Source organism: Leptonychotes weddellii, chromosome 5, assembly GCF_054177405.1.
Source record: "Leptonychotes weddellii isolate Sample4059 chromosome 5, ASM5417740v2, whole genome shotgun sequence".
NCBI classification, from domain to species: Eukaryota; Metazoa; Chordata; class Mammalia; order Carnivora; family Phocidae; genus Leptonychotes; species Leptonychotes weddellii.
In genome coordinates, this window is record NC_138373.1 from 118,400,420 (window position 1) to 118,424,499 (window position 24,080).

At 39.9% G+C, this 24,080-nt stretch overlaps 1 long non-coding RNA gene across 1 annotated transcript in view; it reads right to left on the minus strand.

Moving 5' to 3' along the window:
* LOC145721441 (uncharacterized) overlaps positions 1-22,223 on the minus strand; it is a 106,068-nt gene extending 83,845 nt beyond the window's left edge. Inside the window, exon 1 of the long non-coding RNA XR_014145117.1 lies at positions 22,028-22,223. This is a non-coding gene — a long non-coding RNA (uncharacterized LOC145721441). The remainder of the gene's footprint in view (positions 1-22,027) is intronic.
* Between the last annotated feature and the right edge of the window lie 1,857 nt (positions 22,224-24,080).

Genomic DNA, 24,080 nt, shown 5'->3' on the forward strand with positions numbered 1-24,080 from the left:
AGCAGCCCGTTCTCATCTTCCTATCACGCTACCCACTTTTATTTTATCACAGTACTAATTACTCCTTGCTGTTTTCTTTTTTTATTATTTTTTGCACTTATTTCTTCCCATCTCCCCCCACTAAAATGCATGCTATTAGATGCCTTGCCTGCCACATTTAGCCTTGTAACTCCAGCCCCTAAAACAGTGCCCAGGATACTATAAGGACTCAGTAAATGTTAGTTGAGCAGTGCCTAAGCTTACACTGTTAGTTCCAGAGCCAAGATTAAAATTCAGGTGTCCATCCACAAATTCTTTTACTACATTCTGATTCCTACATGAGTTTATCTTGGAATATGATACATTTTAAGTTTTATTACTTATTTTACATATATGACCTTTACCACCTCCTTAAAATTAAAATTATGCTTATCCTTCAAGGCCCATTTTATTTTCACCATGGTGCTTGTATTCATCCCCAATCAAGTTTCATATTCCCTTCTCAGTATTAGTAAAACATCTTTATTATATTCCATTTTTGCAACAGCTTACCTTGTTTTTTATCTGTCTCCCCACCTAAACTACATAAGTTGTTTGAGAATAGGAATCGTGTCTGATTGTTTTTCATTTCTCCCAATGCCTGTAAGACTGCCTCGAACATAGAGATGATTCAATAAATTCTTGCTGAATTATTTTCTCTCCCTACAAAGATCCTGTTGATTTCCAGAAATATAGGGTGATCATCATACAATAAAAATCACTCAAGGAGGCAGAACAACCTGTTTATTGACAATAATGATACTTCCAGGGAATATGTTGGAATGACTAAGGTTCAAGGCAATATTCCACACATTGTCGAATGAATTCTGTGGAGGAATAAATTGCATCTCACTGACTCAGAACCTATAAATATTTTTCAAGTAATATCTACACAGAATGTTGAATTCCAAACAACTTTTGAAAACCACTAATCATGTACATTCTTCCCCAAATGTCACACAGTGTAAAACTGATGGATCTTTTGCGACCTGATGACATCTGTCTCCATTCCTAAAGGCATCATAATGGAAATGTGGTCTTCTATCATCCTGCTACAGTTGGTAAAAATCCACTAGATACTTTTAAAAAATATTTTGGGAACACACAGTCATGCAAACCAATGTCTGCCTGTCCCAGCAGGGGATAGTAAAAGACTTCACAAACACCAGATGGGATTTAACAACAACATTAGTAAAACATAAAATGCTCCAAGAGTGCTAAGTCACTTCATGAACAACTCAAAGCAAATATATTTGATTTCCATTATACATATTTTTCTTTCTTAAGAAATTCTAAAATTTTCCAATAAAAGTTTGATCATAATCCTCTAACATTTAATTTCTCTTGAAATGAAATTATAATTATTTACCCTTTGGGTACTAGGCATAGGTTATTATTTGTGGGTACATTAAAACTTTCTAATTTTGCCACAAGTCTAGTACATATGGAGTTCTAAATAAGTACTTACTTGATTTCAATATGTTAAATGCTTGCTTCCCCAGAAATCCAGACAGCCCAATGTGACTTTTTTATTTTTTGTCCTACCTAACTTCAACCTTATAACTATGCAGCCATTAATATTTTAATACATATTTTATAAAATAGTAATTGCTAATCATTTAATAAAATATGCCCTAGAAAGCCACTGTTATCTAATTTTGTTTTCAAGATGATCTTCTTAGACTTTTGGGGGAATGTAAGATTGTGATAATAAAACAGAAATCGATTTTCTATTCAGAGTGAGCAGAGGTACAGATAACCCTTCCATCGGCCCCCTCCACAAAAAAATTATGTATGCAATTGGATTTTTTTTTTAAGAGTTTATTTATTTATTTGACAGAGAGAGACACAGCGAGGGAGGGAACACAAGCAGGGGGAGTGGGAGAGGAGAAGCAGGCTTCCCGCGGAGCAGGGAGCCCGATGTGGGGCTCGGATTCCAGGACCCTGGGACCATGACCTGAGCCAAAGGCAGACGCTTAACGACCGAAGCACCCAGGTGCCCCTATGCAATTGGATTTTATTGTGTGTTCCACTCAAATAACAAGCAGCCAGGTTGGGAGCAAGGAAAGACAAAGTGTCTACAAATGTTCCTTACTGTTGTTTTACTTAGATTAACGTTAGAAAATGGTTTCCTCTGCCTAACCAACTCTCAGTAAATGGTTGCAATCGAGAAGAAAGCAGTTGAAACTCAACCTGAAGACTAAATTTTAGCTATATTTAAAATATTAAGTATAGGCAAAAAGGAACTCAAGTAAAATATACTTGTGTGGCCCACATGATGGGCCACAGCCTTATCTGTGAGCAGAAATGCCCCTTTCCCATCCTCTGAACCACCCCACTTTGAGAAGGAAATTATTCAGAGTCATAAGAGGTATAACAGAAATCAAAGCAGCGGGTGTCAAATTCTTGCTTGATGATACTTGTTGTCACTTGACAACAGTCCTAAAACCAAAAAGGTCAAGGTCATAGATTTGCTCTACTGTGGGGTCAAGAAAGGGTCTCTGTTCACACAGTATCTTTAATCTCAATGAGAGTGAATATCACTGAAAGCAAATCTAATTATGTCACTCTCCCACTTAAAACTCTTCACTGGCTCCCCTCTGACCTCAGGAGAAAATTCAAACTCCCTAGGAAGCCCCCCAAACTCCTTTAGGAAAAGGGTGTGCTTACTTTTAGGGCTTGTTTCCCAACCTGCCCCCTCCCCACCCTTGCAGCTGGGCAGCCACAGGCAACTCCCCAAGGACCCCAAGGACACGCGAATCCTCCAACCTAGCACACCCATCCCTGAGTTTCTCCTGACTTGTTCCCATCCATAACCCAAGCCTCCACTGAGAGGGCAGCTCCTGGAGGGAGTCCTGCATCCCCAAAGACCTGGGAGAGCAGAAAATCCTCCTGCAAGTTGTTCCCAGTGCTCTGCACCTACATCCCACAGATCTCACTGTATTTGAACTGCAGGGTTGTCTGTCTGTCTCTGTGGCTGGCCTATATTATTTAATCCCCACAAAAACCAAGGAGGTGAGCCTTAATGTGCTATTTCACAGATTAAGAAACTAAGACTCAGAGAGCAATTTACTTAAGGTCACTAAATTAGTGGTAGAAGAACAACAAACACCCTATACCTTCTCTTAACCATCGTGCTATGCAGCCATTCAGCATGGAGGTGTTAATCCCAACATTATGATGTTTGGTACTGTACACATATATGCTGCTTTAGCAAAGGACTTGTGACATACACTCTGTGCTCGATAAATATTAGCTACCATCATTAATATTAGCATTAGCATTAGTGCTGTTTGGTCAGAGTTCATCTCTGTCAAGGCAAAATTCCAAGAATCCTGCCAAACCCAGGATCTTTCCAAACAGTGGGAACGATTAGCTGATAGTTTTCTCAAACTATTTCCCCTCCTTTTTCTCCTCAGAAATCGTTGAGACCAACCTGTGTTATTCTTCTAAAACAGACAAAACGGATTACTTTCAATTGAAAATCCTGTTAACTTCCATCCACCAGCAAACCACTTCTTGGTTACCGAGGGCTACATTAAAAAGTCTAAAAAAGTTTATGTTTCACATCTTTGGTGTTGTTATTCTATCACTGTTTTAGCGTGATATCCATCTTGATCCTTCTGGCTTGACTTAGGCTCATTATATGTGAGGCCAAGGTACAGTGGATTTTTACAAAACTCTTTATTTCTTTAGGGATGTGAAACTGAACCTTGTCCCAATGGCAGCAACATCTATTTAAAGACAATCTGATTTTGTAGGAACTCAGATGGAAAACAATGAAAACAGGAACTGTCTGCTATTAAATATGTTTCCTGTAACCCAAGCTCAGTAAATTGAGTCTCTTGGTTTTGCTGTTGTTCGACCTCTGGGAGTCCTGTTTAAATCAACAGGGTTTTGTGAGTACAGATCAATGGCAGGATTTTTGGTTTCACAGAGAAACAAAGCTTTCCAGGACAAAGAATCAGCCAGCATACAGCAAGTACAGTGTCTTAATTGCAAATACACTTTAGAGTGCTGACGAATTTTGTTAATTCATTGAATCTGGACTGTGTTCTTCCACATTAAAAACTAAGTGCACAATTTAACATACTTGGCATTTTCTTTTTAAGGGCAATCCAAAATTTGAAATGCCTCTTGCATTACAGGTCCAAAGAGCCCTCATAAAAAAAAAAATACAATAAATTCTTTGATTATCATCTTATTCACAGTAGCAAACTGGAGTTGCGGTTTATAACTTCCAAGTTCCTAAGAGTAAATGTAACATATTTGAAGCCATAAAAATAGTCCAATTTATAAATGCCCATACAATTTCTTCAACTGGCTCCCATATTGGAGATTCAGCTTCTTGATTTAGAATTCGGAGTTTCATTTTAAATGTATGGGTAAGAATGAAGAGCTAAAATTTGACCTCATCTCTGTAGTACGACACTAGATAATGAATCCAACCAGAGCTCATAGGCATAGGAAAAGCATATCTCACATCATACATACGGGGCTGGGTATCTGGGGAGGTGGGAAGCAAGCAGAGAGGAATTGAGCAGGTAAGAGAATGTAGCCAAAGAAGAGGGCAGAACTGAGGGGAAATCTTGAGGCATCATCCTCAATAATGAGCATCCCTGTAAAAATGACAGAAGCGCCCTCATTTTACATCTGATCCCAACTCTATCTTGCAAGTTCTAGAGATCAAGCGGGAATTTCTCAGCGAGTAGGGCATGAACCTCAAAAGAACGAGCCACTTTCTACCTCCTCTGTCTTCATAGTCTTGGAGAAGCTGACAGAGCTCAAAATCTAGAAGATTTTGGTCTATTCACAGATTTCGAGCCTCCTGGAAATATCAGAAGGGACCACGGTCCTCCCTTAGTGCTGCCTCCCACTCCCACCCCCCACTACCGCACCCCCCCGTCCATTCCTGCCTAGAGAAAAGGCCATCAGGTTCTCCATTCTCCTCTCCTACCTTTGCGTACAAAACGTTCAAGGCTTTCATAAACACAGGACTTGTCTCCTCACAGTTACACTCAAGAATCTTTACATACTTGGGAGCTATGACATTGTTCTCTGAGTATCTTTTTTTTTGGCCTCTGTTGGGCCAAGAGCTTAAGCTCATTTTACCTTTCCCTAAATTCAGTGAGTATAATCTTCTTTTAAAACTATAGGGAAAAGATGAATTGAACATTTTAATAGTGCAAGCACAATGATTTTTACATGCATTTTCCAAGTTTTCTGAGGAAAATGAAAGTGGAATTTTTTTAAGGTAAAAATAAAGAATTTCATAATGCCTAAAGGGAAGCCACATAAATACACTTTCATGATTAATGCAGCACTTATTAACAAGGACTTCTATGGTCTTTGGTGCCTCAGTACATGACTACCCTGGAAGTTTATGCACATTTTGGGTATATACATACATGAGCATTTTTTGTAGACAGGGCTCATTGCTTTAATAAGATTTTAAATAGGGTAGATGGCCCCAAAATGTTTTAGAGGAGCTAAACTACTAAGAAGTTCCAAATCTCTATGTCATCCTACTTTTCAGCCCTTTAACACCACAAAATTTTCACCAAGGTTGAGCATTTTGCTTCTGAAGACACAGATACAGACTGAGGATCCCACGTATGTACACGATCATACAACAGCACCCATCCTGATGATTTATTCTTTTCCTCTTCCTGCTTTCTAAAAGAACCCTTATTTAATGAAGTACCCATCCTTTTCCAGGAGCAAACTCTACATCCACCGACCTACTCAGAGTTCCACTTCCAGGTCCAAAGAGCTCAGAGGGAATAAGGTAGACTCATAATAATAGCCAGTATTTATTGAGAGCTCCTTGCATATAAACCTGGCACTGTGTGAAGCACTTTGTCTCATTTAGTCTCTATAACAATCCCATTAGATTACCACTATTATTAGTTTCATTTTACACATAAGACTTAGAAAATTAAGCCTTCGGGGCACATGAGTGGTTCAGTGGGTTAAGCATCTGACTTCAGTTCGGATCATGATCTCGGGGTCCTGGGATTGAGCCCCACGGCGGCAGGCTCCCTGCTCAGCAGGGGATCTGCTTGTCCTTCTCCCTCTGCCCCTCCCCCTGCTCATACACGCTCTCTCTCTCTCTCTCTCAAATAAAATCTTAAAAAAAAAATAAAAGAAGAAAAAGAAAATTAGGTCTTTGCCCAATGAGAAAGTGGTGGACCAAGGATCTAAACTCAGATAGCCTGACTCTAGAGTCAACACTCGAAGCCACTTCCCAGAAGAAGCCTTACAGCAATGTCATTGAGGAAGCTAGCGATCAAGACAATATTTTGGTTTTTCATTGTCACCTAATATTTTTGAGCTGAGTGGAAGCTTAGGAATCATTTCATCACCCATCTTTACAGGAGAGAAAACTAAAGGGATTTCATAGTAGTAATGGAGAAAAAGAGATAAAGTGAGCAACAATAAAAAAGCAAAGGAAGGCAAAGTAAAAGTACTTAAGTAAAACAGAAGAATAAGTGATAAATCATATTTATTAAATTTCAGTTCTCTTTCTCTAAAGTACTACTTTTCAAATCTATCCGAAAGAGCATGCGTGTGAGAATGTAAAACAGAGCACCCACTCTGGAAAGTAATTGGCAGTTCCTCAAATGTTAAATACAGATATGATCCAGCAATTCTACTGTTAAGTATACACACAATAGAATTGAAAGCATGTGCCCACATAAAAACTACTTGTACACTAATGCTTGTAGTAGCATCATTTATAACTGCAAAAAAAGTGGAGACGACAACCCAAATGTCCATCAATTAATGAAAAGATCAATGAAATGTGGTATGTCTATAAAATGGAATATCGTTTAGCAATAAAAAGCAATGAGGTATTGATCCGTGCATGCTATAATATGATGAACCTCAAAAACAGCATGCTACGTGAAATAAGGCATTTGCAAAAGACTACATAATAATATGATCCCATCTATACAAAATGTCCAAAATAGGTAAATTTATAGAGACAGAAAGAAGGTTAGTGGTTGCCAGGATGCTAGGGGCAGGAGGAAGTGGAGTGAGAAACGAGGAATGATGGATAATGGATGGAAGGTTTACTTCGGGGGAGGTGAAAATGTTTTAAAATTAGATTATTAATATGGTTGTGCAATTGTACAAATATGCTAAAAAACTATTGAATGACACACTTTAAACAGGTGAGCTTTGCAACATGCAAACTGTATCTCAACATAGCTGTTAGAGCACGTGTGCTTCCTCCCTATTCCACAGGGAGCGCAGCAGCAATGGTAAAGGAGTTCCATCCCTGTCTTCTAGCAATACTTGCACTCTCTACACGCCTTCCGCTAAAAGCATCACTCACCACCAGCAGAGGGAGCTAAAACAATAGTTTTACCCAGTCTCTGCTCCCAGTCCCGTTTCCTGGGAGGACAGAAAAAGAGTTATTTCTGAATTTAGGGAAAATAGAGGATAGTTGGCTTTTATCTTTACTTACCCCCATCAAAGTGATATAAAATTCGATATGAATATTCATCCTCTTTAAAAGAAACCCACACTGATACATATCCCAGCTTCTCGATTGCATGATGTTCTCCAAAGGAGAAGAATGTCTAGATACAACAGAATAGGTTATGATGTCTAACCCAATCCTTCTGCGCTCTTTCCCTATCACTTGCTTTTAAGGCAGTCAATGAAATCCAGCAGAAAAATAGAGTTAGCATAACTGTCCATAAAACGTCATTATCGTTACTGACTACATACACGTACCTCCTATGTTTGCTCCAGTTACAATATCATCGTTGTGCTTAGGCTATCAGTGCAAAATAAATTTTACCATTTTTTGTTGCACTCCAGGCCGAGAAGTTTGTGAAAGGGCATTCATTTATTCAAGAAATTATATTGCATAGCTACGATAAGCCAGGCAGTAGTGGAAAAAAGCAGCTACAGAAACTGTGCTCATGAGGCTTACATCCATGTGGGAGAAACATGATATTAAACAAACATACAAATAAAATGGAATCCTAAATTGTTATAAGCCCTTCAAAGGAAAAGCACAAGGTAATTAGAGAAATGATAACAAGGGGTCAAATTTTGATTGGGTGGTGAAGGAGGATCTCTAAAGTGGTAGTACTTACATTGACAATAAAGGAGAGAATGTTCTAGGCAGATGAAATAGTATTATGGGAGTCTTGAGTTTAGAAAAAACTTGAAGGAGCTTCAAGAAAGCCTCGGGGCTGGAGCACAATGGGCTGAGGGGAGATGGCGCTACCTGAGGCTGGAGAGTAGGACAAGGGCCAAGTCATGTCAGGCCCTGTAGGCTATAGAAAGGGGTGTGTATCTTGTAATAAATATAATGGAGAGTCATTGAAGAACTGTAAGCACACAGTGGGTTATCAGAGTTGCCTTTTTAATAGACCATTCTAGTCATAAAGTGGAAGCTTGACTAAGGAAGCTCAAAAGTAGAAGTGGGAAGAGCGTGCTCATTGAAAGAAACCAACACTTTTGTTGTGAATGCAATGTGAGGTTGAGGCAGCAGGGGCAAGGGGAAGTTGTAAGACTCATTCTAGAAAAACAGTACGTACTCTCTGGCCCATTTCAAGGCAGGCTCCAGAATCCATGGCATAATTCTGTGTCCAAGGCAGGTCTCTACCAACCCCAATCCCAGCTACATCCTCAAAAAAGATCAGCAACTATGAAAAGGATAACCAAGTGAACAGTAATACTGTTTGTTTCCTCTGTAGGGTTGGGTAGAACCAATCCTAATAGAGAAAAAAAAAAAAAATCAACCCACTGACGTATTTCCCAGAGAAAATTTGTCTAATTAAAAAATGTATATGTGCTTCCTAAAATTTCGGGCCCTGGTTGCACCAGCTGTTAGAGTTACAATGGTGCATCAGATGAGGGTAATCAATTTTACACAGATGAGGAAAGATAATATTTCAAGCCGTTCTTTGGAATTAACTAAATTTGTATGCATGTTGTAGTGGAAAGAGCATGGAATGTAATTTCAGAGGATGTGGGGTCAGTCCTTACTCCACCACTTACTAACCCTGTGACTGGGCAATTTACTCCACTTCTCCAAACCTCTGGTTCCCCATCTGTAAAATGTATATGGTGACAACATCCACCTCACAGAGTGCTTGTGAACATGAAACAGCATGTTAAAAAAGCTCGATGACTTTCCATATTGTTATTTTAAGAATGTACTTTCAAAAATTTAATCAAGTTCCTCCAAATAAATTTCTATACAACACACTTCTATAGAAATCATTCTAGAGAGCTTCATTCTCTTTAATAACATTTTAACATGATTGACCATGTAAATCTAATTCAATAAGTTGGAACATTTTGGGATAATTTTCTGCACCAAAAAAAAAAAAAAAAGCGAACAACTATTAAAGCAACTGGCTATAAATTTTCAATATTGTAGAAGTGCTGCATATTTGGAAAATAAAGACACATAAAATACATACAATGAACAAAATGAAGGAATGACAGTTTCTAAAGAATGAAGCCATTAATTTCTAAAAACAAGTTATATCTTGGAAACAAATAATTGTTCACCTTAAAAGAAATATGAAAATACTTTCAACACCCCAGCTCCATCACTTACTTGTTATATGACTTTAGAAAAAACCCCTTAACCTTTGCAAACTTCAATTTCCTCCCATAAAATGGAGATAATGGCACAAAATTCACAGATCTGTTGTGAAAGGCAGATAAATTCAGGCCTGTTGAGCACTTCTGCACAGTGCCTGGCATCAATAGGTGCTAAATAAAAGTCACTTGTTTTTTGTCTCGGTATTTAAAAGTATGTTTTTGGTCTGTTGCAAAGAGAATATTTTTTGAGTGTGCTATTTATCTCAGATATTTTCAAGCAGATTAAATTACTTCTATTGTTATTTCAAAAAGGTTAAATGAATCATGCCAAGTAGACTCTGTTCCCATCACTCCGTCAAAATTGCTCTTGTTAAAATTATTAATGACTTGGGCGCCTGGGTGGCTCAGTTGGTTAAGCGACTGCCTTCAGCTCAGGTCATGATCCCAGGGTCCTGGGATCGAGTCCCGCATCGGGCTCCCTACTCTGCAGGGAGCCTGCTTCTCCCTCTCCCACTCCCCCTGCTTGTGTTCCCTCTCTCGCTGTGTCTCTCTCTGTCAAATAAATAAATAAAATCTTTAAAAAAAAAATTATTAATGACTTGCCCCATGCTGAACCCAATAGACAGTTCTCTCTCTTCTTCGTAAGTCTACTAGGACATATTTTCCTGTTAATCACGCATTCCCACCTGAAATGTTTTCTTCTCTTGGCTCCCAGCACACATCTTTCTCCTGATTTTCCTCCTCCCTCGCTGACCACTTTTTCCTATACTTCACTGGAAATGTTTCTGTGCCCCAACCTCAACAGTTGACCTGTTATAGGGCAGACTTCAGAGTATTTCAGGCTCAGTCCGTGGATCTCCTTCTCTTTTCTATCGGCACTCACCCCCTTAATGATCTTGAAAAGTCTTATGGCTTGTAATACCTCCTATATTCTGACTACTATCAATTTTAAGTTTCCAGCCCAGGGTCTCTGAATGTCAGACATAATATATTCAACTACACATTCAGTATTTCCATTTAGACATATAATATGCTCTCAAAATTAACATGTTCAATTCCAACCTTCTCCATCCCCCCAAACCTTTTCTTCCCACAGCCTCCCCATCTCAATCAATGGCAAATTCAATCCGTCCAGTTGCTCCGGTCAAAAACCTTACATTCTTCCTTGATTCCTCCCTCCTTCTCACAAATCCCACATCCAATCCATCAGTAAGTTCTGTCAGCTCTAGTCTCAGAACATATCCAGAATCCAACCCCTAATCCAGTCACTTGTCATCACCTCCCTGCTACCACACTGGCCCAAGCCATCACTTGGATTACAACAGCCTGGCCTTTTCACTTAGCCCTCTTCATAAATCATCTATTCCCCACCTAGCTGACGGAATCATTCTTCTAAATGGAAAAGACACCAAGGTGCTTCTCTGCTCAAACCCTCCAGTGGCTTGCACCTCACTTCGAGTAAAATCCAGGGTCTTTGCAATGGCCCTTCCCTTCTTGGTGCACTCTCCCTGCCCTGGTCTCCTGCTGCCCCTCAATCATGGCAGGCCTGCTCCTGCCCGCTCAGGGGCCTTGGCCTTTGTTACTTCTGCCTGGAAAGGTCCTCCGTGCAGATGTCTGCAAGTCCCACTCTTCTACTTCCTTCAGCATGTTGTTCAGATGTCACCTCTCCGCAAGCCCTGCCCTGGTCATTCTACCTTAAAACTGCATTCACCCTCCTTGCTCACACACTTCCCAGCTCCCCATCCCTGCTTCATTTTAGCTAATTACCTCCTGCTAGCCTATATATTTTAGTTATCTTATTTGTCAGTTGTCTATCTCTCTAGAATGTAAACACTCTGGAATGTAAAGGGCGAGAATGTTTGTCTGTTGTGTTTGTTTGCTATGTCTCCAGAACCAAGAACAACATCTCGCCCTAGCAGGCACTCAATAACTATTGGGTGAGTAAGTGAAAATGATGAAGGGGTAGTTTTCCTAGGCCAAGAAAAGATGGTAATTAACCTCCTAAATATAATTAAAGCCTTAAGGCTTTTGGCACTTATGTAGATCAGTTTTAAATTTTAAAAACTTGCTTATGAAACAAAATCTATTACAGCACACATAACAGTTGGTCCTTTAGCATCCAATAGTCTGTGTGTGGGGTGTGGGTGTGTGTCTGTCCGCGTCTGTATTTTGTCTGTGTATACATACACATACATAAATATATATAACCCACTAGGCAAACACATTCCTTTTATAGTACCTCACTAAGTTTAGTTTATACATGAAACTAGAATTTAAGCCTTAGCAATACGCTGCTACTCTTTTTCTTCCAAGCATTACCGTTTCTGCTTCTCTTTGGGGGTAACAGTGATTTTTCGCAAAGCAGCCCCTTTTTGGAATGATAATTAATATGTACAAAAATTTAAGTTAGAAGTCAGGGAGCAGCTTCCCTTCTTTCAGTAGAGTTTTCAACAGAATGAAAACAATCTATTTCTTCTTCCTAGAACCTCGGTGAAATAGCCAAGAGGGAAAGAAGTCACAGGATATGTGAAATTCCCTCACAAGTTCTTTATTAACGACATTTATTTTGGATTTTCATATTTGGTTTTGTTTTTATTATCCTCTAGTACTTCAAAAAATTCTGATCCTTATAAAAAAGCTATCCTAGAGCTGGCCAATAAATTGGCATAAGATTCTATGTTCTACTAGCCAGAAGCATTAACTAAATATTATTATTAGAATAAATGTTTTCTTTCACTATTCTACATTTACCAATTAAGGACATGTTCTTTTTAATACTCTTATGCATACACCTTTTAAATTATTTCTGTTGTCTTACCCACATTATGTAAAATAAACAAAAATTTTACATTTTAAACGGGCTTTTGGTGAAAAATTTTACCTACTTCAACAGTTTCTAAGGAAAAACAAATTAATTTTAAAAATTATATTAATTCCATTTTCCATTTACACTTCATAAAAAACTAAATTGTTTCTTTTTTTTTTTCTTTTCAAAGTGGTCCCTTCTTTTGGATTTCTCTGCATTTCCAAGGTCTGTGATGTTCACTTTTTTTTTCTTTGTAACTAATGCACCTATTCCTCTGAAAGAAGACTTGCCAGATTTTTGCCACATGTTCCGTTTTGGGGTATGAGCAAGGCTCTTGGTGTGAAGGTTGAAAAGCATGTGGAAATGGAATAAAAGCATGTTGTCAAATGTTTTGAATTTCATGGAAAAATACAACCTTTTTGACATCTTATATGTAGACAAATCCACAGTACAAAACATTAAAAGTCAACATTTGTGTCCATTAAAAATTGTCTGAGGGGCGCCTAGGTGGTTCAGTCGTTAAGCATCTGCCTTCAGCTTGGGTCATGATCCCAGGGTCCTGGGATCGAGCCCTGCATCGGGCTCCCCGCTCGGCGGGAAGCCTGCTTCTCCCTCTCCCACTCCCCCCTCCCCCTGCTTGTGTTCCCTCTCTCGCTGTGTCTCTCTCTGTCGAATAAATAAATATAATCTTTTAAAAAAAAATTGACTGTCTGAGGTGAAGGGGCACTAGAGTGGTCACTCAAGATTTTTTAACACTCTGTAGAAAACACTGTTCTTATTCTTGAAAGATTTCGACTTAGTAAGTATCTAAGGCAGTTCAGCTACTCAGCATAGCTACCTGTCTCCATTCTGAAGACAACACACCCACCTTTTACAACACTCAAAGCAGCCTCAAAATTAAGGTGTAACACCCCCATTTATCAATATGATTCCTTGCTCCATTTTCTTTGTCCATTTGCTGCTAGAATGAACTTGCAACCAACAAGCCACCACCACAATTTTACAGCTTCATGAGCAATGGAAAAATAAAAAGAAAGAGAAAAAACATGCCTAATAAAAAAGGGAGATAAAAAGTAAAACCGTACCACCACTAATTGAGAAGCATAATAATTGTGTTACTGTTTGGTGTTCACTTCATCTGTCCATGAGAAGGACTGTTAAGCAAATTAATGGTATAAAAACCATTCTAAGGAATGTAGCTCATTTTTGCATGAGATTTTATTTTATTCTTTCACTGGTAAATCTTGTTTCTCAAAAAGATCATTCATGACACTCAGGTCAGTTTGTAAACAAATATTTGTGTGTGTCTGTTTTTAATCATTGTCTGTGACTCCCACTAGACCACTAGCCTTAGGAGGCCAGATTTCTGTTCAACTCTGCATTGTATGTTCAGTGCCAAACACAGTGCCAAGCCCAGAGTAAGTTCTCAATAAATATTTATTCAACAAATAAATAATTGTCCCTTTTATAGCACTCCGTGCCTAGCATACTTGAGTCCATAATAGTGGCTAATAAATTCTTACTGAATTGCATTAAGAGGATAGTCTTGAGGGAGGTGGTTTTGGAATTACAAATGTATTCATTAAAATCCTGAAATAATAATTGGAAGTCATTTGTAACTTTCCTTCAGGCATATGCTTAATTTGACATAATTCTGCTAAACCCAATTCCTGTTGTAGTTTTCTTTTCTGTTCGTGCCCTAAATTATTAAATGCATCTCTTTTCAGCAAAACACATGACTCACACTTTTCTTTCCCTCAAATAAATTATTCCTCCAAGTTTTCAAAATTATTAGAGGGTGTACTTATATCAAGTTTCCATTGATTAGTAATTAGTCTTGATGTTGAAAAACTAGGAGGATTTAAATGTAGCTACAGACTATTATCAACCAACCAGGTACTAGTTGCTTTATAGCCATATTTATTCTGAATATTCTCCTGGTTAAGTAACTGAAGAAAACCTTGTTTCAAACCATGTAGATGAAGTAGTGATCCACTAACATCTGCTTCATGCCAACTATGATGTACCTTTCAACAGACACAAAATGCCCATAGTATCTGACAATGGGCCTCCCCACCATCCTGGCCACAGCGTCTCTGGGCTTCCTTCCCATGTCCTCTCTGAACCGCTCCTTCTTGGTTTCTGCCAACTCCTCTTCCTGACTTCACCTCTAAGTGTTGCTAGTCCTCAGATTTATTTTCTCTTTCCCTTCTGTCTGGGAAGCAGCATGAAGTAGGGCCTAACAATAGCCTGCTTAAGGTCAAATCCCAGATCTAACACTTTCTACTGTGTGATCTTGGGCCTCAGTTCCTTCAACTATGAAATGGGGGTTTCTATGAAGTGGGGATGTTAACAGTACCTCTCTCATTGGGTTGTTAGGAGGATTAAATGAGATAATATCTAAAAATGCTTAGAACAGTTCCTGACAAGTAGTTAGTGCTCAACAAAGTTTAGATGTTTATCTACAGTCTCTTCTTCCATCATTTCATCAGTTCCCACACTTATATCCATCATCTTTCAATGACAGTATCAACCATGACCACCTCACGAACCGAATTCCCAAACGTAAGACATCTACCCCTGCCTTCTCTCTGAAGCACCAGCCTGAATACCCAACTGAGTCTTGGGCCACTCAAGCTCAACACATCCAAATCTGGACTCTACTTCCCCAAATCTGCTCATTTTCAAATAGCACCACCTTTCTCCCAGTCAGCTTGGAAACTTCTCTATTTTTGCATTCTAGTTGGTATACTGGCACAGAAGAGTGCTCAGTGAATATACACTGAGCCAGTGGTCCTTCTGCCACCTTCTCCCCTCAGTGAGCTCCCCGCCCGGCTGCCCAAGTAAGCCTCCTAAGGAATAGGTCCTTCAGTACACCTCTTGTACTCCTCTTGTAACTGACTCATCAAACATAGAATGCCTTAGGAAACTATATTATGGCCCACAATATAAAAAGGATTAAGAAGAAAGACATTTTATAAAAATAAATATTAAAACAGATTACTAGGGTAATATATAAAGCTCAGTACCATCAAAAAAATCTTGGGGGGGGTACATTATACCTTCAAAATGCATCAAATTTCAGTCACAGTGTGACTGGAAAAGCTCAAGTACAATAAAGAACTTCAGAAAAAATTTGCCAAAAATATTTGCCACCGTAATTGATTAGGATACCGACACAGTTCCTGAGTTTTTGGTTTTTAGAGCCCTGCATCCAGTCTATCATTGGGAGAAAGCAATATAGAGAGGCCATTGCATCAAGCCTGTGATCAAGAATTTATGTCTGGCTCAAATCAAAGAGTCCACATCAAGAAAGATTTGAAGCTGCAAAAGTACATGTTATAGTCAGCACCTTGCATGATTTTGGGAACTTTTCTCAGCTGCAAACTCAACATATCCAAAGTTAAATTTACGATCTTGTTTTCAAAGCCCACTCCCTTTCCAGGGCTCAGAAGCATGACTTCAGAGTCCAGTAGACCACAAATTCAATGTCATCTCTGCCACTTATTGGCAGAGTGACTCTGGAAAGTTATTTAGTTTCTCTGAGCCTCATTTTCCTTATTTGTTTAAGAGGGTAATAATATTTACCCTACAGGTTGAGAAGAATAAATGAGAAAAAGAATGTGTTTAAGTCACTTAGCCCAGCACCCGGCACAAATAAGGACTCAAGAATGGTAAAAGTATTTTGCAGTAAACAATCACCATCTATCTACCCAATCTCCCAGGTTAGTGAAAACAGAGATGTTACGGCTGTTCTGTTCCCTGGAGTTACCACAATCATCAAGTTCTACCAATTCTGCCCCAGGAATATCCCAGAAATCTAACCGCTGCCTCCTCCAATGTCTACTACTATATACTGACTGTTGCCTCCGGATCAAATCTGCATACTCCAATCAGTGGTAACTCCCAACGCCTGCTCCTACCACTCATCTCTGACTTCTCCAACAGTGCCCTGTGTAGACACTAACATTCTCTTTTCCCGAAGATGAAATATGATGATGTCATTCCCCTGCAGTAAGCTGCCTGGGCCCCTGGTTGCACCAGGATCAAGCCCGAGCTTACTAAGATGGCATTTAGCAACCCCCCTCTCACAATACCCCTGCCTTGGTGGATCTCTCCAGCTTTACCTTATGCCAGTCTCCCAAGCCTCACATGCGTTCACCCTAAGCTAGACCACCCTAACCATCATCTAAAGATTACATTTTATCCCCATCCAACTCCCAAGGATATCCTTCTGCTCCTCTTCACTTACCAAATTCCTGGTGCCCTTGTCTGTGAAGCCTTTCTCCAGGGCAAACTTAGGTGCCCCTCCTTTTTACCCTAACTGCATTGTCTTCGTCCCTGGATATTACATCTTGCATTTTAATGATCTGTTTTCCATGTCTGTCTTCTCAACTTAATGGTAAATTACCTGAAAGCAGGTGCCATATGTATTTATCCCCCATTCCCAGTGCTGGGCATCTATCCCACATGCAAGAGTTGCTTTTGATTCAATACATTCTAATTAAAACTAGGAACCAAGGCTTTACTAAAACTGAAAACAGGTACACTAAATGTAACTCAGACTGTTTCACTAGCAAATATTCCTAACCAAGGTGAACTCAAAATTTCATGATATGTTCTACTCTCATGTGAAACCACAGTAAATGTTCAAAGTCCTCATGTCATTAGCAAAAGAAAAAAAAAAGTGAAAGACCTATTTGCCACTTTCTATCCTACCATCTCTATAGAGTTGAACAGACTTTCGTGAGGAGAAAACTCTTAAGAGTTCAGAAACTCTTACTTTCCAATCATGGAAAGTCCCTTATTGTTACAATATATTAAGTGCTTACTGCATGCAAAGCTCTGTAATGCATTAGCCCTCGTTCTGCTAAGAGTTGTACAAATTTGGTAGATACTATTTATTTGTCCTCATCTTGCAGATGAAGAAACTGGGCCTCAGAGATGAACTTGCTCCGAGTCCCACAGGTTGTAAATGACAGAACAGAGATTTGAACCCTCGTCTCTGAGAATCCAAAACCCACACTGCGCCGCTGCCCTTCTCGTAGGTGACCCAACCAATGACCCTCATGCTATTCCGCCCACTCCCAGCAATCCTGGCCGGAAGTTAGGGAGAAAATGGGAGTGGGAAAAACAGAGAGACTGTAAACAAAGTAAAGTGAAGGTTAATAAGGAAACGAAGGGGATTGTCTCTTAGAAAATAGATATTTCTTGAAAGTGCAGTGAGACTTCTTTCTGCCAAGTACCAATCTAAAATCTATGCAAAAGAAGAAAAATCTATGAAACTCAAAATCAAAATGTTAGTCCTCATTAAAGAAAAATTAAAACAAACAGGCTCATTTTATTAATCCACAAACCTAACAACACTCAACAAAAGGTTTCTGTAAATTTTAATTGCAGCAATCTGGACATTGTTTTATTATGACTCATTTAGTTGAACCACAATGTTTGTGCAATATATTTTGCCCTGCTTTATGAGATTGTAATTGCAGTGAAATGCTACTATGCATACTCAATTAAAATACACCAGACTTATCAAAATAAAGCATTTTGGGGAAACAGCGTTCTCTGTATTTATTTTACTCTACAAATCCTGCAAATCCATAAATTTGCTCTTCTAGGTAAGCTCTACAATTTCTTCTCCTTTTACTATTTCTAACATCTCTGGTTTTGCTTTTCTGAAATATGCTTACCAACTGTTATTTATTCTCCAGTGTTTGAGAGAGCTAACTCCTAATATATAGAATGTTTTCTACTAGCCTTTTCCCAAATACTCGCCCAGAGCAGAGACAGGAGGTTCTGCCCGGTACTCTGCAAAGGACAACGTGGTCAGTGAGGGCCACTCACTCCCCTGAGCGACTTCCTTTCTCCTCTGAGTCTTGTTCTTGATGGTATGGGTTCTCATATGCCTTTTTTGTCTTCCTTTTTCCTCTGAAAATTGTTTATGAAATAAATATTCCAAATATAAATACATATAGGTCCATAATCCCTTTGCCAAAAACGTCAGGGTCACAGAGGTCGCCAAATGCAGAATTTTGGAAATTTTATTATTTAAAATTTAAATTTAAAAACTAAACCCCATATATTACATAAAACTCCCAGTGGAAGCCGGGCTAGCACCCTGCAATCAAGGACATCAATATTTCTGCAGCTAACTGAGTGAACAGTAACAGGAAATGTAAGAAAGAGAGACTCGCATCCATTCGGTTCAGATTGTGCCACCAAATTTGTTTCAGAAAACCTTTCTCTTTGCAGAGCTCTTGGGATTTCAGAATTGCAGATGAGGAGTTGTAGGTCTGTATATACTCTAGCAACAGGCCTTGGGGGAAGCAGTTCTGGGAAGAGGAACCTGTTAGCACCTCATCATTTTGGAGTAAGGCCTATGCTCTGTCTGAGCCCTGCCATTTAAATATGAGCATGTGGACATGGTAGATGGTTAAAAATCCAAAAAGTATACTTCTAAAAAGACCAGGAAAGGATCCATCATATTGGGCATATGGAAGAGTTTGTCCAGATGCTAAGGTAATATTTGGCAGAATTAAATAAAGTGTGTGTGAATAAGCAGTAAGATCATTTAATTTGAAGTGTTTTGTTATCTTTTTCTCATTTATTTTACTCTTCATTTGAAAAGAAAACCTCTCCCTGGTTCACATGTGAGTTTGATTGGACATATGTTCTCAGGAAGCCTGCCACATACCAGTAGAACCATGTTCATTATCATACATGAAATAAGACAAGAGGATCAAAATGAGCTAAAGAATCAATAATATAGCACTGTCCTTTCTTTTAGCATGTTGTGAACATGTGGATATATTTAAAGGTTTCTTTATGTTGGATAATATCAAAGACAGATCCACTTGATTTTATATAACAGGCTGTTTCAAAGTAATGAACTAGCTGAACTAATGCTTTCTTGCAAAATAAATAATTCTGAAAGAAAATAGATCTTTATTCTTAAATCCTCCTCCCTTCTCAATTAATTAGATTTTGTTGGTGAAAGGAAGTTAAGAAATTCAGCATAAGCCTGATTATATCATGAATGTAAAGTGAGCAGGGCAAATAATGGGCTCTATACTCTTTCAAACAAGTTAAATAAGCCCATAATAGCCCACCAGTTGTGTAAACACTATTTCACTATACTTGTAAAAGAAATATTGACTTACCTGTTAACTAAAATTATCCTGGCATGCTTCAACCAAGCTTATTAGTAATTCTTGTGGTGTACATGAATGTTTTTAGTGGTGGACTTTTATCAAAGATTAAAGAATTAGGAAATCATCCATTTAGCAAGCCCAGAAAGTAGACACGTACCAGATTGCGCTTTACCAGAATCGATTTTAGGGCCTTGCAATCAAAGAGTCTGAGAAGTAATAAGTGATTTAAATTCTGGCATGAGATCTTCCATTACATACCGGCTCGTTAACACTGAGATACCTTCCAAAATCATAAATAAGAACATTTCACCTAGACAAAATACTAAATGAATAGCCTACTAGCCTTACTATCACAAGTAAAGGTATTGTTGTTTTGCTCTGACATCTCACCAGAATGTATTCCTGTGAGCTATCAAGAGAAAACAGAAATGTATATATTTAAGAGGAAAAAGCTTGAATATATACTTGCCCCTACTCTTCACATAAAAAGCCACCATTCTCTGCTCCAGCTGGTCCATTGCAGTCCAAAAGACTATACTTTTCTTTTAAAAAAAATATGTGATGGGGTCCCTGCCTAGCTCAGTTGGTAGAGCATGCAACTCTTGATCTTGGGGTTGTAAGTTCAAGCCCCACACTGAATGTAGAGATTACTTAAAAATAAAATCTTTAAAAAAATAAAAATTTTTTAAAAATGTGAATTTCTTTCTCAATGAAATGACTGACAGTAAACCCAAGATCTTATCCAGTTTAAGTCTGTGTGTGTGTGTGTGTGTGCGTGCACGCGTGTGTGCATGTGTGTGTGTGTGTGTGTTTGAGGGTGGGAGTGGTAGTGCTTAGAATTCTCAAGGGATTTGGAAAAGAACTTAAAGTCTTAAGACTCAAGTTAGAATTTTAGTTCTATCACTGACTTGCTGGTCTCCATTAGGAAAACCACTTGCATTTCCTATTCTTAAAATTGGGATAAGAATAATACCTATCTCTTAAACTTGTTAAGAGGACCCAGTGAGGATATGAATGTATAAAGAGCTGAGTTGATGCTGATGGTTATTATAATGCAATTTGAGAAACTGATCTTATAAATTAAATGGTATTTGCCACAAAACAGACAGACTACTCCTCAATGTCCTTACTAGAAATTTTTTATTTAGTGTGCAAGGAATTTGATTTGCCATATTCTCATCTTTATTAGTTCAGATAAAATGACTAAGATACATGCATTCAGGCAATACAATTACCTACCATTAGCCAAATCATTCCTATTTTCAACCTATATGATTTCTATCTTTTAAGGTCTACAAGACCTTGGGGGTTCATCTGGTCACTCTTAAATGTCCACACTTCCTGCACTTTCAGGTTTTTACTGAGCATTCTTGCCTATAAGTGATCACAACTAAATCCTCACTCACTACCTCAAACAAAACAAGACAAAATTGATTGGTTCACCAATTTGGAGGCGATGGGTAGAAATAGTCTTAGATCCAGGTGTTTAAAAGATAACCCTAGGATTTTGCTTCTCTCTTTACTAATGCTAATAATGTCCAGTGAGTTTTCTCTACAGCAGAATAACAGCGCCCCTGACTCTAATTTTCCTTGTCCTTAAACTCAAGAAGCCAGAGAAGATCTTCTCACCCCAGGGTCTATGACAATCCCTCAAACAGATTCAGATTTCATTGCTTGGGTCATATACCTGCCCAGGGGCAGGGAGGTAGAACCACACGATAGCCCCTCCAGAATCAGTTAAAGGTTCCCAAGAAGGGTGGAGTGTTCCAACCAAAAGGAGAGAGGGGAAACGTTGGCATGCAGATAGACAGGTAGATAGATAGATAGATAGATAGATAGATAGATAGATAGATAACAGATGTTCAATATACCTGGCCTCATTCAACACAGCTGTCTACCCCCATTTAACTGAATCAGAAATCCCTCTACTCTACATGAATTTATTAACAAGCTTTAAATCCTGAAAAGAGGAGGAAAGGCACTAACACAGGTTTGAAAATCTATTCTGCTCTAGGCCAAGTTCCAGACATTTTCACATTTAGAACAACGTAGGTGAATAATTACCCGCCTTTTACAGAGAAGGTAGCTGAGACAGGTGGGCTCATTCTGCGCCTCTGATCAAATTGCCTGAAACTGGCAGAACCTACATTCAAATCTGGTTCTGCCTGATTCATTCTACAACTAAAGTGTTATGCTCTTTTCAACAACCCTGAAGTCAAGAAAGTATTGCCAAAAGTTTTTAGGCAGGAGGTGGACACAACCATATTTGGATGCCTATGTTGATAAATCAGTCAGTCAGTAAATATTTGTTAGGTTTGGGGTCACTACTGTGAGCTTCAGTCCTAGAGGTAAAGATAAGACAAATGGCCTAGTCCCTGCCTCCAAAGTTGTCACAATAAAGTTGACAAAACAAAACAAATATGCTTTCAAGAAAACCTCAGAACTAAATTTTGTGGTATTTACAACATACTGTTCAGTGAGACTCGTCTTCCGTGGGATTCCCCTTCAGACTGCAAGCTCCATGCCGAAAGCTAACTTCCCCTCAGGTTGCTGCTGCATCATGATCATCGTTGTTCTACAAATAGTGGTTGCTTGATGATTAATGCAGACTGCGGTCATGGGAGGTTTCATAAAAAGAATAAATCTTGAGTTGCACTTACAAAATAAGTAATCTGCGGGAAAGAAAAAAAGTGGGAATGAAAATAGGCAATTAGTAGGCATTCTATACATGTGGAAGGAATGGCTGGGAGAAACAATAATGTGGGAATGAGCAAAGTGATGGTAGGGGATGTGCTGTGCATAGGGATAAGTGAAGAAACAGTCCAGAACCGGGCACTGCACTAATGTCCAGAAACCAGGCTTAACTCAGAGTTTTCAGCAGCCTCTGTCAAATTTTCCAGTATCTCTGGGCCACATAGTTCCTTTATTTGCAAAACGAGGAGGATGGAGTTTCTAATTCTTAGCCACTCTACCCCTCCATCTAATCCAGAGAATCACAAACTTGCAAATGATGGGATTCACCCAAGAAAAGGACATGTTCAGAATACTCATTTAGGTCCAGGTACCTATATTAATCATAAAAGCCCATTTAGCCCCAGGTACCTATATTAATCATAAAAGCCCATAAAAGCAGGTGATCAGCCAGGTGTGGGGATCACTCCTTCAACGAAGGAGGGTAAATACATCTAACAAAAAAGAAAAAGAACTTCCCAATTGTAAAATTCTGAAGTTTATTCGGAAATTCGGGAAATTCGGTGGGAAAGGCTAAGTGGAAGAAGACTAAGAGAGGCCTTGAGAGCCAAAAGGGTTCTCCACCTTCATGAAACAAGGAGGCATTGTACCCCAGAGAGAAAATTGTGCATTTTTGTGAGTTGATGTGACAGGCTTGGGCTGTCACCTCTTTCAGCCACTCTGTCTCGGGTCTGGAGACGTTTGACTTGTTCCCACTGAGGCTGTCTCTCCAAGAAAGCCCTAAGTCCTTCTCCTTTCTCCCCTAGTTTCACCCTAGGGCACTTGCTGAAGTGTGTGAGAAGACACATTCTGCACTGGTACGAGGCAGAGGTTCTCCCAGAGCCCCGTGCCTCTTGCCTGGGGGGACGGGGGGGGGGCTGCACTAGAGCACCCTAGGGGCACTTGGCAAGAAAAGGCCCCTCCCTGAACAAAAGCAAACAGCCATCTGTCTGTCCGTCCGGTATTGTTCTACTAAAGGTGACTTTCCAGGGGATCCTGAAACACTTCAAAAAAATAGCCCCTTCGACTTCTCGCCCCAAAAGTTAGGAAGGCAGAATTGCAGTCCTTGCTCACGAGCCATATTCATTTAGCCATTAACCCGGCACTTTGATTTGAAGGCAAAAGCGAGCTATACGGTGTGCTGTGAGGTATGGATCAAAAAGGCCACCCATCGTTCGCCCAGGAATGCCTGCCTCCTTACCCTGATAACTTTTTCTGGATTGAATTTTAGTCTTTTTTTTTTTTTTTTTTTTTTTAATCACTCCATGTATTCCATCCATTATTTGAAGGGGGCATGGAGGAAGCGTGCTGCATCCTTCGGTCTCTGCGCAGCCGTGTGTCCCCCTCAGGCAGGTCCCTTTCGGCTCTCGGCTCTGGGTCGCCACGACGCACAGGGGAATGAGGGTGGGGGGTCGCCCGGCCCTCACACGGGGTTGAGCGCCGGAATCCGCCCGGCGGCGGCCCAGCCCGAGCGCCGAGAGCTAGCCTGCACCTCTCGCCGCCAGCCGCCTCCCAGCCGGCGATCGGGAAAGGAGGGAGGGGGCCGGAGGAGGGAAAGTGCGGCGGGGCAGGGGGTGCCTGGGAAGCCGGGCTGCGCTGACGTCACTGGGCGCGCAATTCGGGCTGGAGCGCTTTAAAAAACAAGCGTGCGAGCGGAGATGCTGCTCCACACCGAGCAGGCGGCCTGCAGCAGCAACGCTCTCTGCCCCTGCGGCGGCTGCAGCCAGGGCCGCTCCGGAGGCCCGCGTGGCGGCAACGGGCACGGCCCGGCCCCGCGGCGCTTATCCTCGGTG